General features: G+C 38.6%; 2 non-coding genes across 2 annotated transcripts; one reads left to right on the top strand and one right to left on the bottom strand.

Moving 5' to 3' along the window:
* Positions 1-316: 316 nt before the first annotated feature.
* On the bottom strand, positions 317-423 carry LOC128283357 (small nucleolar RNA R71). The gene has a single exon (XR_008273699.1). It is a non-coding gene; the product is annotated as a small nucleolar RNA R71 (small nucleolar RNA).
* An 11,952-nt stretch (positions 424-12,375) lies between these two features.
* On the top strand, positions 12,376-12,482 carry LOC128283167 (small nucleolar RNA R71). The gene has a single exon (XR_008273509.1). It is a non-coding gene; the product is annotated as a small nucleolar RNA R71 (small nucleolar RNA).
* The last annotated feature ends 3,289 nt before the right edge of the window (positions 12,483-15,771 follow it).

Below are 15,771 nucleotides of genomic sequence, written 5' to 3'. Positions count from 1 at the left end.
AATAGTTAGACCAGCTGTAGCTACAAATACTTTTGAACTAAAACCTAACACAATTCAAATGATACAGTAGTTTGTTCAGTTTGGTGGTTTGCAGGATGAAGATCCCAATGCTCACTTAGCAAACTTTCTGGAATTTTGCGATACATTTAAAATCAATGGCATTTCTGATGATGCCATTCATTTTCGGTTATTTCCTTTTTCACTGAGAAACAAAGCTAAACAATGGTTGAACTCGGTACCACGAGGGTCAATTACTACTTGGGAACAAAGGACCGAAAAATTTTTACTAAAATATTTTTCGCCGGCTCAAAAGGCTAAATTACGTAATGATATCTCTTCTTTTATGTAGATAGATTTAGAAACACTTTACGATGCATGGGAGAGATACAAGGACTTACTGAGACGGAGCCCTCACCATGGGTTACCGCTTTGGCTTCAAATACAAACATTCCATAATGGTCTGAATCCTTCGACTCAGCAAATGGTTGACGCAGCTACTAGCAAAACCATCAACAATAAAACACCGAAAAATGCTTATGAGTTTATAAAGGAGATGTCACTGAATAACTATCAGTGGCAAGTTATGAGGACAAAGCCAACAAAAACAGTCGGCATTTTTAACGTCGACTCAGTTACTATGCTGTCAAATCAGGTAGAACTTCTCAATAAAAAGATTGATGGTTTACTTGGTTCTACATAGGTACATCCAGTAATGAGATGTGACTCAAGTAGAGGAGGTGTGCATACAGAATATCAATCCTTCAATCCCACAACCGAAGAGGAATAAGTCAACTATATGGGTAAAAATAATTTTAGATCTCAAAATAGCCCATACAGTAATACTTATAATGCAGGTTGGAGGAACCACCCAAATTTTTCATGGAGCAGTCCAGGAAATCAAAGACCACAACATTCTCTGGGTTTTCAACAGCCACACTATCAATAATAGAAGAAACCGAACCTTGAGGAGATGCTCTCAAAATTCAGATCAATGTCAGAAACCCGTTTCCAAAATACTTAGACAACACCTAAAAATCAATAAGCATCGATCCAAGGACTCGAAACTCAGATAGGCTAGCTATCCAAACTAATCTCCGAATGACCACAAGGTAGCTTACTAAGTAATACTGAACCTAATCCAAGGGAACACCTCAACGCAATTAGTACTCAAGATAAGGAAGGATTCATTGCGCCTGAGCCAGAATTGATGCAAGAAACTGTGGTGAGCAAAGGTAAAAGTAAGGTAATTCATAATGATGAATAAAGAATATAGACCTCATGTCTCATACCCTAACATGACAAGGAAAGGCTGTTCAGACTAACAATTCGGTAAATTCCTCAAACTTTTGAAAAAATTACATATTAACCTACCGTTTATTGAAGCTTTGTCGCAGATGCCAAATGCAATGAAATTTTTAAAAGAGATTTTAGTAAATAAGTGGAAGTTGGACGAAGCATCACATATGGAGCTAAATGCAGTCTGCTCAGCTATTCTACAGAATAAGCTACCCCACAAGTTGAAAGATCCAGGGAGTTTGACAATTCTTTGTTTAATTGGTAGTTTAGATATAAGTCATGCATTAACTGATTTAGGGGCTAGTATTAACGTCATGCCTTACAAAATGTTTAAGCAACTAGGTCTTGGGAAACCTAAACAAACTAGGATGAGCATTCAACTGGCAGAAAAACTATAAGATTCCCTAGGGGTATTATTGAAGATGTAATTGTGAAAGTAGATAAGTTCATATTTCCTGTTGATTTCGTTGTTCTAGACATAGAGGAGGATAATAACACCCCTTTGATTTTAGGAAGGCCCTTTTTAGCAACTGCTAAAACAATTATTGATGTTGGCATAGGTGAGCTTACACTTCGTGTGGGAGATGAAACAATCACCCTTCAAGCTCATAATTCTGGCATCACATCGAATATTGAAGGTAATAGTCCACATCAATCTACTAAAACTGACAATATGACTTTGCAAAAATTAAGCTTCAAAGAAGTTCACGAGCAATGTTCCAAAAATGATAAAGGTCACATTCATGAAGAACGAAGGCTACGGATGGAGGAGCTAGATGAATGGCGAGCACACAAATCGAGAACACATGATGAACTGAAACTACACCAAAACAAGCTCGATACCTCTCCTAATCAACTTAAGGTTGGCGATAAAGTCTTACTAGATGCTGCAGATCCCTACATTGTCACTACCACACTGAATGATAAAATCCCTCTTACGGTACTCAATATTTTTCCATTCGGTACGGTGGAGTTGAGTCATCCTAGGTTCGACACTTTTAAGGTAAACAATACCCGTTTAAATCCTTATTTTAATGAGACTGATAGCAGGAATGAGGAGTATAAACTCCTCGAACCACCCTGACCATTCACTAGAGAGGTAAGTTGAGCTTAGACTATAAATAAGCACTTCTCGGGAGGCAACCCAAGCACTAACATATTTTGATTTCTTTATTTTTAATTTCTAAAACTTTGAATCATTAAATTTATCTTTGAATTGCAAAGTTTTTCAGTACACACGGCTAGGCACACGGGCATGCCTAAAGCCGTGGCCAAACAGGGAAAGAGACACGGCCGTGTGGAAGCAGGACATGATTTCCCCAAAACACGGGATACAATAAATCCCCATGGTCGTGGGTGAACTTGATAGGTGAACACGGGCATGGGAACAGAAAAACAGGGGTGTGCCAGGGGCAAGGCTCGATTCTGTTTCTTTGACACAGGCGTGAGACACGTCCGGGCCGTTAAGCCGTGGACAACAATACACGGGCGTGGGAGAATCGAACAAAGCTAGGCACGACCGTGTGACATGGCCGTGTACCACACACGCCCCAGAACACGGGCATGGGATAGTAGCCGGGCATGACCTAAATTGCAAAATTTGAAAAACACGGGCTCACCCTTAGAGTACACGAGCATGGCCCTAGGCCGTGTGGCCCTCCCTTATATAAGCAAACCATTGTTCATCTTTTTCCCCCTTTCAAAACCCTAGCCGAAATCTCCCCTTCTCCATTCCCTAATCCCTATCCCAGCCACCATTCCCCAGCTTCTCATTTCCCCAACCCCCAAACCATCCTAAAATCCACTTCCCCTGCATTAATCCTCACTTTCCTATCTCTTTTCCCTCTCTTACAGTTTCCACGAGGGCCCCAAGAAGAGCTCTTCCAAATACTTCGAGCCTGACCTTTAGCAGCAGGCCGCTGCATCGACTGGGCAAATGTTCCACAAGGCATCTCGAGCATACTTAGCATGAGGATGATCGAGAGGTGCCGAGGAACCTCCCCTCCCTAGTATCGCCTTGCCCAATCTACCGAGGAGGAGGCCTACGAGGACATTCCTGATGATGTCCCCCTACAACACGAGGACCTACCGACTCAGCCACCACCACCCTCTCGTCCAGTTTATGTGGTAGCTTCATATGCTAACATCTCTGAGCGCCTCACTCGATTCGAGCATCAGTGTTTTCAACGATTTGACAACATTGATGCTACTCCACAGTAGATTTGTCAGCATCTCCATATCTCATCGCCAGTCCCACCTCGCGAACCATTCAGTGATGAAGATGTTTAGAAATATTTATTTTATTATTTTATGTTTTTAATTTTTATTCAAACCACTTTTTATTTTTTTTATTTTTTATTTTTAGCAGATTTAGAATTTTATTATAAATTTCAGTTATTTCTTTTCGAGTACTTATTCTTCCTAATATCCTCTAAAAAGTTCCTAATTTTATCACAGTTATATAGAGCTCTTAAGCTCATTATCACAGAGGAACTAAAACTCCACCAGGAAAGGTTCTCCACGATTGCCATGTCCTGCTCGACCACGACCATAGCTACCACTAGATATAATATTCTTTTGGATCAAGACTTATGGCCTAATGAACCTCTACGACCGCCGAAGTATCCTCCTCCACTCTCGAACTGATTACTCTCTAAAACTCTAGTTCGAGGAATTCATCATACAGGAAGTTTCACTTCTCTCCCTATCTTATTTTTATTTTATAATACCTATCTTTGTACATTGAGGGCAATGTACATCTTAAGTTTGGAGCGGTATTTATTAATGATTGCTTGTTCTCTTGAAAAGCTCTCATATCATATTTAGGATAAATTTTGATTGGTTTATGATTTTGATTGATATATCTTGAATTAAAACATAGGGATTTATGCATTGACTATTTAAACTTTAAGCCAATAGAGAATCAAGCATGATGAGTTGATTTTTAAATTCAAAATCTTAGGCTATTTCCCCAAGTCTAGGAATTACTTTGAACTGGAATTCAAGAGTCTAAACATTAAAAAGCCATAATTTTTGTGAGGTTTTTGAGCCTTTTGAGCATCTATTCATCCTTTCATGCTCACTTTTATTATTGCTTTGAGTGCGTCAGTATTGAACTGTTATTCTAGAACTTGCTTGATTATGCATGTCGAGACAACACCATTTGATTTGATATATCAAAATGATTAAGGCACTTAGGATTACCCACTCATGCCACTTGATCGCGTGATTTGTAACAAGTAATAAATATTTATAATGAAGATCAAACCTAGACTAACTATTATCAATACGAAAAGATAAGCGCACCTATCGAACAATAGTATAGTAATGGCAAGATCGGGATATCGTACCCAAGGGAACCAAAAGTACTAGTAATAACTATCTTTTTATTATTTAACCTAGAAATAAGAAAGGGTTGTTTATTAACTAATTAACTAAAATAATTAACTAACTAAACTAAAGCAAAGAGAAAGATTGGAAAAATACCTGAAGAAAGGTAATTGATAAAGATGACACCTAAGAAGGAATCCACCTAGATTTCACTTGTTATCTGTCTCTGAACCAAACGATTTATTCACTTGACTTGATCCGTGAGACTCCCTAACCTATATTATTATCTCTTTTGAGACTAATAACACCTAACCCTCAGTTGAATTAATCAAAATTTCTTTCTTAATTAAAACCCATAGGGAAGCAGTAAATCGATCTATGGACTCCCATATTAGGTTTCACCCTAATCCGGCAAAGTCTCGTAACCCTATTTTTAGGCGTTTGATAAACTCCACTTAATTATGCCAAATCTACTCTTAGACAGGGACTTTTGCTCCCCTGCATAAGCACATCAAATCATGAATTAATACCTGGAATATTAACTCAAGCATTAAGACACATAATCAAGAACAAATCTAGTATTTATCATACAGTTCAGATAATAATAACAAGATCCATCATAGGTTTTAACCCCCTTAGGTATCTAAGGGATTTAGTTCATAATAAAATAAGGGTACATATCAAAAGTATGAAAATAACAAAACATAAAGAAAACTCTAAAACCCGTGAAGGAATTCTGAGAGAGATCTTCAGTCTTGGAGTAGCCTCGGCTTTTGGGATGGATCGTCTGGCTTCCTTCAAGTAATTCCCGACATGTGGTCTTGTTCTCTAGAAAAGTTCTGGATGGGAGCCCCCTTTCTAAGTCATACTTAGGGTGTTTATATAGGCTTTGGATTGGCTTTCTTCCTCCCTAAGTATCCTTTTCCGTGTAAAATACAACTCTTTGAAAAAGGGGCACACCCGTGTACCACGACCATGTGACGTGATTGCCAAGCCGTGTTCGATCCGTTAAATTACACATGGCCGTGTGGGTCAATGGCCAGGCATTGTGAATCGTGAAAGCCTTGGTCTGCACCTTCGAAAGACACGGGCGTGTGAACAGCCCATGTGGTAAGGCTTAGGCCGTGTCATCTTCTCGATTTGGTCCGTTTTGTCCCTTTTTGGCTCGTTTTTAGATCATTTTGACTCTTGGTGCTCTCCTGAGTACAAAACATGAAATAATCAGATTAAGAGAACCAAAATCCACAAGTCTAGTGATAAACATCCATAAATATGCTAAGTATTTGGGGTAAAAATATGTATAATTTGGCATTTATCAAATACCCCCACACTTAAGCAGTTTCTTTTCCTCAAGTAAAACTCTCATTTACTGCTAGAATTCATTCCTTTCAATCAAATAATCATTACTGATAATGTTACAAGTTGTTCCACAGAAAATCATACAAGAGAACCAAAATCCACAAGTCTAGTGATAAACATCCATAAATATGCTAAGTATTTAGGGTAAAAATATTTATAATTTGGCATTTATCAAATACCCCCACACTTAAGCAGTTTCTTTTCCTCAAGTAAAACTCTCATTTACTGCTAGAATTCATTCCTTTCAATCAAATAATCATTATTGATAATGTTACAAGTTGTTCCATAGAAAATCATACAATGTGAATTTAACTATAGGGGCATTAAAGGCCTTAAACAATCTAAATCGAATATTTTGATAATAAAATCATAGGTAATCTCCTTCCTCTAAGTAATTAACTTTATTCCTAAATATACAAGAGATGACATCCTTACTAAAGATTCACTCAAATCACTCAAAGTGTTTAAGGTTCAAGATTAAGTACTCGATTGTCTAACATGAGAAGTTATTACCATAGGCTTGCATGAAAATCAAATCTCCACCACTTGTAAATGATATGATACACAAATCAAAAGGTCTTTGTATGGTTGTAACGTGGTTTAGGTTACGGGTATGGATATAAACTGAAGAGACAAAGGTTAGAATCGAGATAATTTCAATATATTACCCCACTATCAAAAACTTAATTACTTAATCACAAACAAATATCTAGAACTATATTACATAAGCTTATGACAACTTTAGCTTGCTGAGAATTACAATAATAATATTGAGTTTTTTTTTAAGAACAAATCAAGTCAATACAATATAGAAATCATACTTCCTGATTCAGTAACAAAAAATGGTGAACATGTGAGGTAACAATATTAAAAATAATCCCGATAAAAAAAGGGTAAATTAAGTAAGAGGATTTCAACAATAATGGGTTAATGGGTTAATGATGAGGGTTAATTAATAAAAAAGGGTTAGTAAGCTCAAGGGGGTATAATAAGAGTTTAATTATGTGGGAAGGCTTTTTATAGAGTAAGTGGGTTAAATCCTAAGTGCCTTTATCATCTCAGTATATCAAATCATACTTGTGATCTCAACATTTATAATCGAAGCAAGTTTTAGAATAATAGTTCAATGTTGACACACTCAAACCACAAAAGAAGTGAGCAAGAAGGAAATCTACATGCTCAAAAGCTCAAAAATCTTACCAAAAAATTTGGGTCTTTGATGTCAATTCTGTATACTTAAGATTTCAAGATAATACCTCAATTTGGGAAAATAATCTAAAAATTTTAGTTCTCAAAATATCAATTTATCAACTCGATTCTCTAATGTCCTATAATCAAATAATCATGCATAACTCCCATGGTCTAATTCATGACATATCAACAATAATTATAGATCAATCAGAATTCATTCGATCAATATTATGAGAAAATCACTTAAGCTCAAGATCAAATTCAGGGATTTGAGAATAATGCAAAAATTTAGGCATCATGTTCATGTTCACCCCCCCGATGTACATTGCCCTCAATGTACAAAGATAGATTATCCAAAATAAAGAAAATCATAAGAGGGAAGGAGGTGAAACTCCCTGTTATGTAGATGTGGAGGTTGATTCTGAGGCTGGAGTGTTTGGGGAAAGTGGTAGCTGCCACTGTTCTTAGCTAGATGAAGAAATTGGGTCATTGAACATGGCACTCGTGAGGTATTGTTTCCCATTTGTTTCCTCATTCCATAAAATATTCCTGGCAGCTTTGCTTAGAAGTCTGTAGAATCATGAAGAGCTTATTAAGAGTTGGTGTGGAAGAGAGTGTAGTGGGATTACTTGTTAGAGATACCAGAAAATGAAGAAAGTAAAATTTACTAATATAGATATGTCTTTCAAAAGAAAATAATAAAATTGAAATTAAAATAGAAATAAAAATAAAAATAAAAATAAAGAGGTAAGAGGATTCAATGATCCTCGTCAGTGGGGCCCTCAGGTGGTGGAGCTGGAGTGGCGATGTGGAAGTGTTGTCGCAGCTGCTGCATCATGGCCTGCATGTCATCCATCTATTTTTCTCGTCCCTGATCTAGCTCGTGAATCATCTCGAACTGTGTAGTGCAATATTGCTCGAAGTGAGCGAGTTAGTCGGAATGGTGTGCAAATGAAGTAGCCCCATAAACTGGTCGCTGCCTAGGTGGCGTGGTAGAAGGCTCCTTGTGCTGTGGGGGAACATCATCAGGAATGTCCTCTAGATCCTCCTCGTCAATGGCATGAGTGAGACGGTACTGAGGAGGATCGGTCCTACGGTGGCGCTCAATCATTCTCATGTGTAACATAGTCGTGATGCCTTGTGGGGACATCTGACCTATCAATGTAAGCGCTGACGACTGGGCCACGGTGTTGAGGAGGCTGAAGTGTCTTGCAAGACGCGTTACGTAGGGGCCGATAGAGATTACTCCCTTCTGATACCGCTCGGTCTGATGGCGAATGGCGAAAGTGATGAAGTATGCCAAGTCAGTCACGTGTGATTCGCCATGCACTATAAATAGTATGTGTCGTAGGTGTTGATAATGCCGGTGATCTCTTTCCTTCCGGTCAAGGTGTGTGCCAATATGGCATGGAGATATCGTAGGGAAGGGGCGAGAGCTGAGGCCTTCGAGCGGCTGAGGTCATAAGTGGAAGAGAGTGGTGCCAAAGCTTTCCAGCACGAGGAGGGTGAAATGTGGATATTGCGTGGTAGTGCATTCATGTCCTCCTCCTCCATAAACTCATCGGTGTAAAGTCCCAGAGTGACTCCAAACTCTGAGACACTCATCGCTCGAACTAGACCGCCTAATCGGAAGTGAATGGTACCTGGATCGTCATTGTTCGTCATCACCGCTTGCAAATGAAAAGTAGAGCATAATTCTAAAGTTAGCTCTAAATAAGTGGGCTCGGTAATAGTGAAGAACTTTTCCCATGGGTCTGTGGATAGGAGGGTGCGGATGGCATTAGCTAGCTGGACTTACTCTATGGTAGCCTAGTCGATGCAATGACCTGTAGTGAGGGGTCGTGCGCATAGTATCTGAAATAGCTCCTCCTGCAAAGCTTGCAGAAACTTAAGGAACGGGTGCCAAACTTCGGTTGTAGCACGTACCAAGGAAGAACCTGGTCCCCTACGTCTCTTTGAGGATGGGACCGCGGCCTTTTTGCCTCTTGATGATGACATAATGTACCTGAAAATGTATGAGCTTTGATATAGTAGTTCCAAGATGTTTTAACATTTACCGATATCAAGCGAGAGGTGAAAAATTTATATTATTATTCAGAAACATGTACTGAAATAAAAAATGCATCATTAGTTACGCAAGAATCCTAGAACTAGTATATCCTATTTAGTAGTTTAAACAATTCAAATATAGAAAATACTAAAGCAAATTCCTAACTTAATTAGAAAAAATTGGTAATATTAACAATATCTTTGTAAGTTATATAGAATACTAATGTAGCAACACAAATTGGAAAAAACAAGGTTGAGAAGTGAACCAAAAACTGCTGTAGGGCGGCGCACAAGCGTGTTGGTGGCGAACACGGGCGTGTGGCGTGGGTGTACAGCCGTGTGGGGGAAAAATGGAGGGAAAAAAGAGGGGAAAGTGAGGATTGATGCAGGGGGAGTGGATTTGAGGGTGGTTTGGGGGTTGGGGAAGTGAGAATCTGGGGAATGGTGGCTGAAAAAGGGATTAGGGAGTGGGGAAGGGGAGATTTCGACTAGAGTTTTGAAAGGAAGAAGAAAATGAATAGTGATTTGCTTATATATGGGAAGTGCACACGGCCTAGGGCCACGCCCGTGTAGTCTGAAGGTGAGCCCGTGTTTTTTGAATTTTGCAATTTAGGTCGTGCCCGACTACTATCCTACACCCGTGTGTCTGGGGCGTGTGTGGCACACGGCCATATCGAACGGCCGTGCTTAGCCTTGTTTACTTCTCCCACGCCCGTGTGTTAGGATACCATGCCCGTGTATTATTGTCCACGACTTATCGGCACGGGCGTGTCTCACGCCTGTGTCGAAGAAACAGAATCGAGCCTTGCCCCTGGCACGCCCGTGTTTTTCTATTCCTATGCCTGTGTTCACCTATCAAGTTCAACCACGGCCATGTCACACGACCATGGGGATTTATCACACCCCGTGTTTTGGGGAAATCATGTCCTGCTTCCACATGGCCATATCGCACTACCGTGTCTCTTCCCCTGTTTGGCCACAGCTTTAGGCACGCCCATGTGCTTGGCTGTGTGTGCTGAAAAGCTTTGCAATTCAAAGATAAATCTAATTATTTATAGTGTTAGAGGTAAAATAAAAAATAAAAAAAGAAAAAATAAAGAAATCAAAATATGTTAGTACTCGGGTTGCCTCTCAAGAAGCGTTTATTTATAGTCTCAGCTCGGCTTACCTCTCTGGTGAATGGTCAGGGTGGTTTGAGGAGTTTATACTCCTCATTCATGCTATCAATCTCATCAAAATAGGGTTTTAATCGGGTATTGTTTACCTTAAAAGTGCCGAACTTGGGGTGACTCACCTCTACCGTACCGAATGGAAAAATACTGAGTACCGTAAGAGGGATTTCCTCATTCAGTGTGGTAGTGATAATGTGAGGATCTACGGTATCTAGAAGACTTCATCGCCAACCTTAAGTTTATTAGGAGAGGTATCAGGCTTGTTTAGGCGTAGTTTCGGTTTATCATATGTTCTCGATTTTTGTGCTCGCCATTCGTCGAGCTCCTCTATCTGTAGCCTTCATTCTTCATGGATGTGTCCTCTATCATCCTTGGAACATGGCTCATGAACTTCTTTGAAGCTTAATTTTTGTAAAGTCATATTGTCAGTTTTAGTAGATTGGTGTGGACTATTACCTTCAATGTTCAATGTGATGCCAGAATTACGAGCTTGAAGAGTGATCGTTTCGTGTCCCACACGAAGTGTAAGCTCACCTGTGCCAACATCAATAATTGTTTTAGTAGTTGCTGAAAAGGGCCTCCCTAAAATCAAAGGGGTGTTTTTATCCTCTTCTATGTCTAGAACAACGAAATCAACGGGAAATATGAACTGATCTACTTTCACGAGCACATCTTCAATAATACCCCTAGGGAATCTTATAGTTTTATCTTCCAATTGAGTGCTGATCCTAGTTTGTTTAGGTTTCCCAAGACCTAGTTGCTTAAACATCTTGTAAGGCATGACATTAATACTAGCCCCTAAATCAGCTAATGCATGACTTATATCTAAACTACCAATTAAGCAAGGAATTATAAAACTCCCTAGATCTTTCAAGTTGTGGGATAGATTATTTTGTAGGATAGCTGAGTAGACTGCATTTAGTTCCACATGCGATGCTTCATCCAACTTCCGCTTATTTACTAAAAGCTCTTTTAAAAATTTCATTGCATTTGGCATCTACGACAAAGCTTCAATAAACGGTAAGTTAATATGTAATTTTTTCAAAAGTTTGAGGAATTTACTGAATTGTTCGTCTGAGCGGTCTTTCCTTGTCGTGTAGGGTATGGCACATGAGGTTTATATTCAACAGTCGTCGGTTTGTTTGTATTTTGACCTACCTAATCTCTCCCTTTGCTTACCACAGTTTCTTGCCTCGGTTCTGGTTCAGGGTCAACGACTCCTTCATCATCTTGAGTATTAATTACATTGAGTTGATTCCTTAGGTTAGGTTCGGTATTACTTGGCAAACTACCTTGTGGTCGTTCGAAGATTAGTTTGGAAAGCTGGCCTATCTGAGTTTCGAGTCCTTGGATCGATGCTTGTTGATTTTTAAGTGCTGTCTCGGTATTTTGGAAATGGGTTTCTGACATTGATATGAATTTTGAGAGCATCTCCTCAAGGTTTGGTTTCTTCTCTTGTTGATAAGGTGGCTATTGAAAACCTTGAGGATTTTGTGGCTTTTGATTTCCTTGACCACCCTAGGAGAAATTTGGGTGGTTCCTCCAACCTGCATTATAAGTATTACTGTATAGGTTATTTTGAGATCTAAAGTTATTATTACCCATATAGTTGACTTGTTCCTCTTCGGTTGTGGGATTGAAGGATTGATATTCTGTATGCACACCTCCTCCTCTTGAGTCACACTTCATTACTGAATGTACCTGCGTAGAACCAAGAAAACTATCAATCTTTTTATTGAGAAGTTCTACCTGATTTGACAGCATAGTAACTGAGTCGACGTTATAAATGCCGACTATTTTTGTTGGCTTAGTCCTCATGACTTGCCACTGATAGTTATTCAGTGACATTATTTCAATGAATTCATAAGCCTCTTCAGGTGTTTTGTTGTTGATGGTTCCCCCAGCAGCTTTGTCAACCATTTGTCGAGTCGAGGGATTCAGACCATTGTGGAATGTTTGTACTTGAAGCCAAAGCAGTAACCCATGGTGAGGGCACCTTCTCAGTAAGTCCTTGTATCTCTCCCATGTATCATAAAGTGTTTCTAAATCCATCTGCACAAAAGAAGAGATATCATTACGTAATTTAGCCGTTTTAGCCGGCGGAAAATATTTTAGTAAAAATTTCTCTGTCATTTGTTCCCAAGTGGTGATAGACCCTCGTGGTAACGAGTTCAACCACTGTTAAGCTTTGTTTCTCAGTGAAAAGGGAAATAATCGAAGACGAATGGCATCATCAGAAATGCCATTGATTTTGAATGTATTACAAAATTCCAAGAAATTTGCTAAGTGAGCGTTGGGATCTTCATCCTACAAACCATCAAACTGAGCAAACTGCTGTATCATCTGAATAGTGTTAGGTTTTAATTCAAAAGTATTTGCAGCTACAGCAGGTCTAACTATACTAGATTCAGTTCTTGTTAAATAACGTTTAGCAAAATCATACATAGTGCGTGGAGCAGGATTTTAATTGGCCGCAATTACAGGAGGTAACTGATTGCCTTGGTTTTTCAGCCATCTCTTCGGTTGGGGGTTGAGTATTTTCTTCTTGCTCGTTCTCTGTGTATCTTAAGTTGCACCTTATTTCTCTTTGGTTTCTATGAATTGTACGACCGATTTCTTCGTCAAAAAGTAATGGTCCCGACGGGTTTCTTCTAGTCATAAACTATGAGAACCTGCCAAGAGAAGGAAAAAGTAAATTAATAAATAATAATTAAATTAAATTAAATTAAATTGAAAGAAAAATAAATGGTTAAAGTAATAAAAATTGAGTGTTCCTAATATTTTAGTTCCCCGGCAACGGCACCAAAAACTTGATCGCGTGATTTGTAACAAGTAATAAATATTTATAATGAAGATCAAACCTAGACTAACTATTATCACGACGAAAAGGCAAGCGCACCTATCGAACAATAGTATAGTAATGGCAAGACCGGGATATCATACCCAAGGGAACCAAAAATACAAGTAATAACTATCTTTTTATTATTTAACCTAGAAATAAGGAGGGGTTGTTTATTAACTAATTAACTAAACTAATTAACTAACTAAACTAAAGCAACGAGAAAGATTGGAAAAAGACTTGAAGAAAAGTAATTGATAAAGACGACACCCAAGGAGGAATCCACCTAGATTTCACTTGTTATCTGACTCTGAACTAGGCGATTTATTCACTTGACTTGATCCGTGACACTCCCTAACCTATATTATTATCTCTTTTGAGACTAATAACACCTAACCCTTAGTTGAATTAATCGAAATTTCTTTCTTAATTAAAACCCCTAGGGAAGCAGTAAATCGATCTATGGACTCTCATATTAGGTTTCACCCTAATCCAGCAAAATCTCATAACCCTATTTCTAGGCATTTAATCAACTTCGCTTAATTATGCCAAACCTACTCTTAAACAGGGACTTTTGCTCCTCTGCATAAGCACATCAAATCATGAATTAATACCTGGAATATTAACTCAAGCATTAAGATACATAATTAAGAACAAATCAAGTATTTATCATACAGTTTAGATAATAATAACAAGATCCATCATAGGTTTCAACCCCCTTAGGTATCTAAGGGATTTAGTTAATAATAGAATAAGAGTACATCTCAAAAGTATGAAAATAACAAAACATAAAGAGAACTCTAAAACCCCTGAAGGAATTCTGAGAGAAATCTTCAGTCTTGGAGTAGCCTCGGCTTTTGGGATGGATCGTCTGACTTCCTTCAAGTAATTCTCGACGTTTTGGAGGGGAGCCCCCTTTCTAAGTCATACTTAGGGTGTTTATATAGGCTTTGGATTGGCTTTCTTCCTCACTAAGTATCCTTTTCCGTGTAAAATACAACTCTTAGAAAAAGGGGCACGCCCGTGTGACGTGATTGCCAGGCTGTGTTCGATCTGTTAAATTGCACAAGACTGTGTGGGTCAATGGCCAGGCTGTGTGAATCGTGATACCCTTGGTCGACACCCTCAAAAGACACGGGCATGTGAACAGCCCGTGTGGCAAGGCTTAGGCCGTGTCATCTTCTTGATTTTGTCTGTTTTGTCCCTTTTTGGCTCATTTTTGGCTCCTTTTGACTCTTGGTGCTCTCTTGGGTGCAAAACATGAAACAATCGAATTAAGAGCACCAAAATCCACAAATCTAGTGATAAACATCCATAAATATGCTAAGTATTTGGGGTAAAAATATGTATAATTTGGCGCTTATCACCATGAAAAGCCTACCTTCACGATTAACCCCTAATAAACCCCCTTGAGCCTAACAAACCATTTCTTGTATTACCCTTAATATTAACCTTTAACCCATTATTGTTGAAATCCCCTAAATTAATCCCTAGTTTTGTCGAGATTTGAGTTGAATGGATTGCCTAGCTATGTTTTGTTCTTGCTATTTAGTCTATATTATTTAACTTGTTCTTAAAAAAAGAAAAAGAAAAAGAAAACTATGTATGCATATCTGTAATTTCTTATTCTGAGAGAAGCTCTGTTGTACGCAAGTGAAGATTAACTCTTTTTCTAGTTAAGGCAACCTTTCAAGTCAATCTCGATTCTAACCCTTTCTTTCCGCTTGTGACCACACCCCCTAACCAAGCCTCATTACAACCCTCTAAAGACCTTTTGATTGATGTATCATCTTAAATTATAGTGGTGGAGATTTGATTTTCATGCAAGCCTATGGTAATGATTTTCCATTATTAACTATTGAATGCTTCCTTTATTCTCCTTAAAACACCTCGTGATTTGAGTGAATATTTAGTTAGGATGTAAAACATTGTGGTATTTTGAATTAAAGGTAATTACTTAGATGAGAGAAGACACCTATGTTTTCGGAATAAAATGCTCAACCTGGAATGATTGGAACTTTTATGCTCTTTTAGTTAAATTCACAATGTATGATTACCTATGGTTTAATGTGAGATATTATCGATAGAAATTATAACTTGACAAGGATTTATTTTGATTATGAGTTGAGAATTTTTCTTGAGGACAAGCAAATGCTTAACTGTGGGGGTATTTGATAAATCGTAAATTATACACATTTTTGCCCCATGTTTAATGCATTTTATGGATGATTTCTCATTAGAATTGGTGAATTCGATGCTTCTAATGCTTTAATTTCATGTTTTATACTTAGAAGAACATAGGAGAGTGAAAGGAATGAGAAATGGGCCAAAAACAGAGAAAATGGACCAAAGTAAGAAACCAACACGGCCTGGACCTCCTCACACGGGCAGATGACACGGCCAGGTCAATCTGGCAGAATTAGAGCATGACTCACACGGGCATAGCACACGCCCGTGCCATTCTAAAAAGCTCAAACACGGCCTGAAGTAATCGCACACGGGCGTATCCTTGCTAAGCCCAAGTTATGTCCAATT

Source organism: Gossypium arboreum, chromosome 10 (genome assembly GCF_025698485.1).
Source record: "Gossypium arboreum isolate Shixiya-1 chromosome 10, ASM2569848v2, whole genome shotgun sequence".
In the NCBI taxonomy this organism is placed as follows: Eukaryota; Viridiplantae; Streptophyta; class Magnoliopsida; order Malvales; family Malvaceae; genus Gossypium; species Gossypium arboreum.
This window is presented reverse-complemented; position numbering and strand designations above follow the sequence as displayed.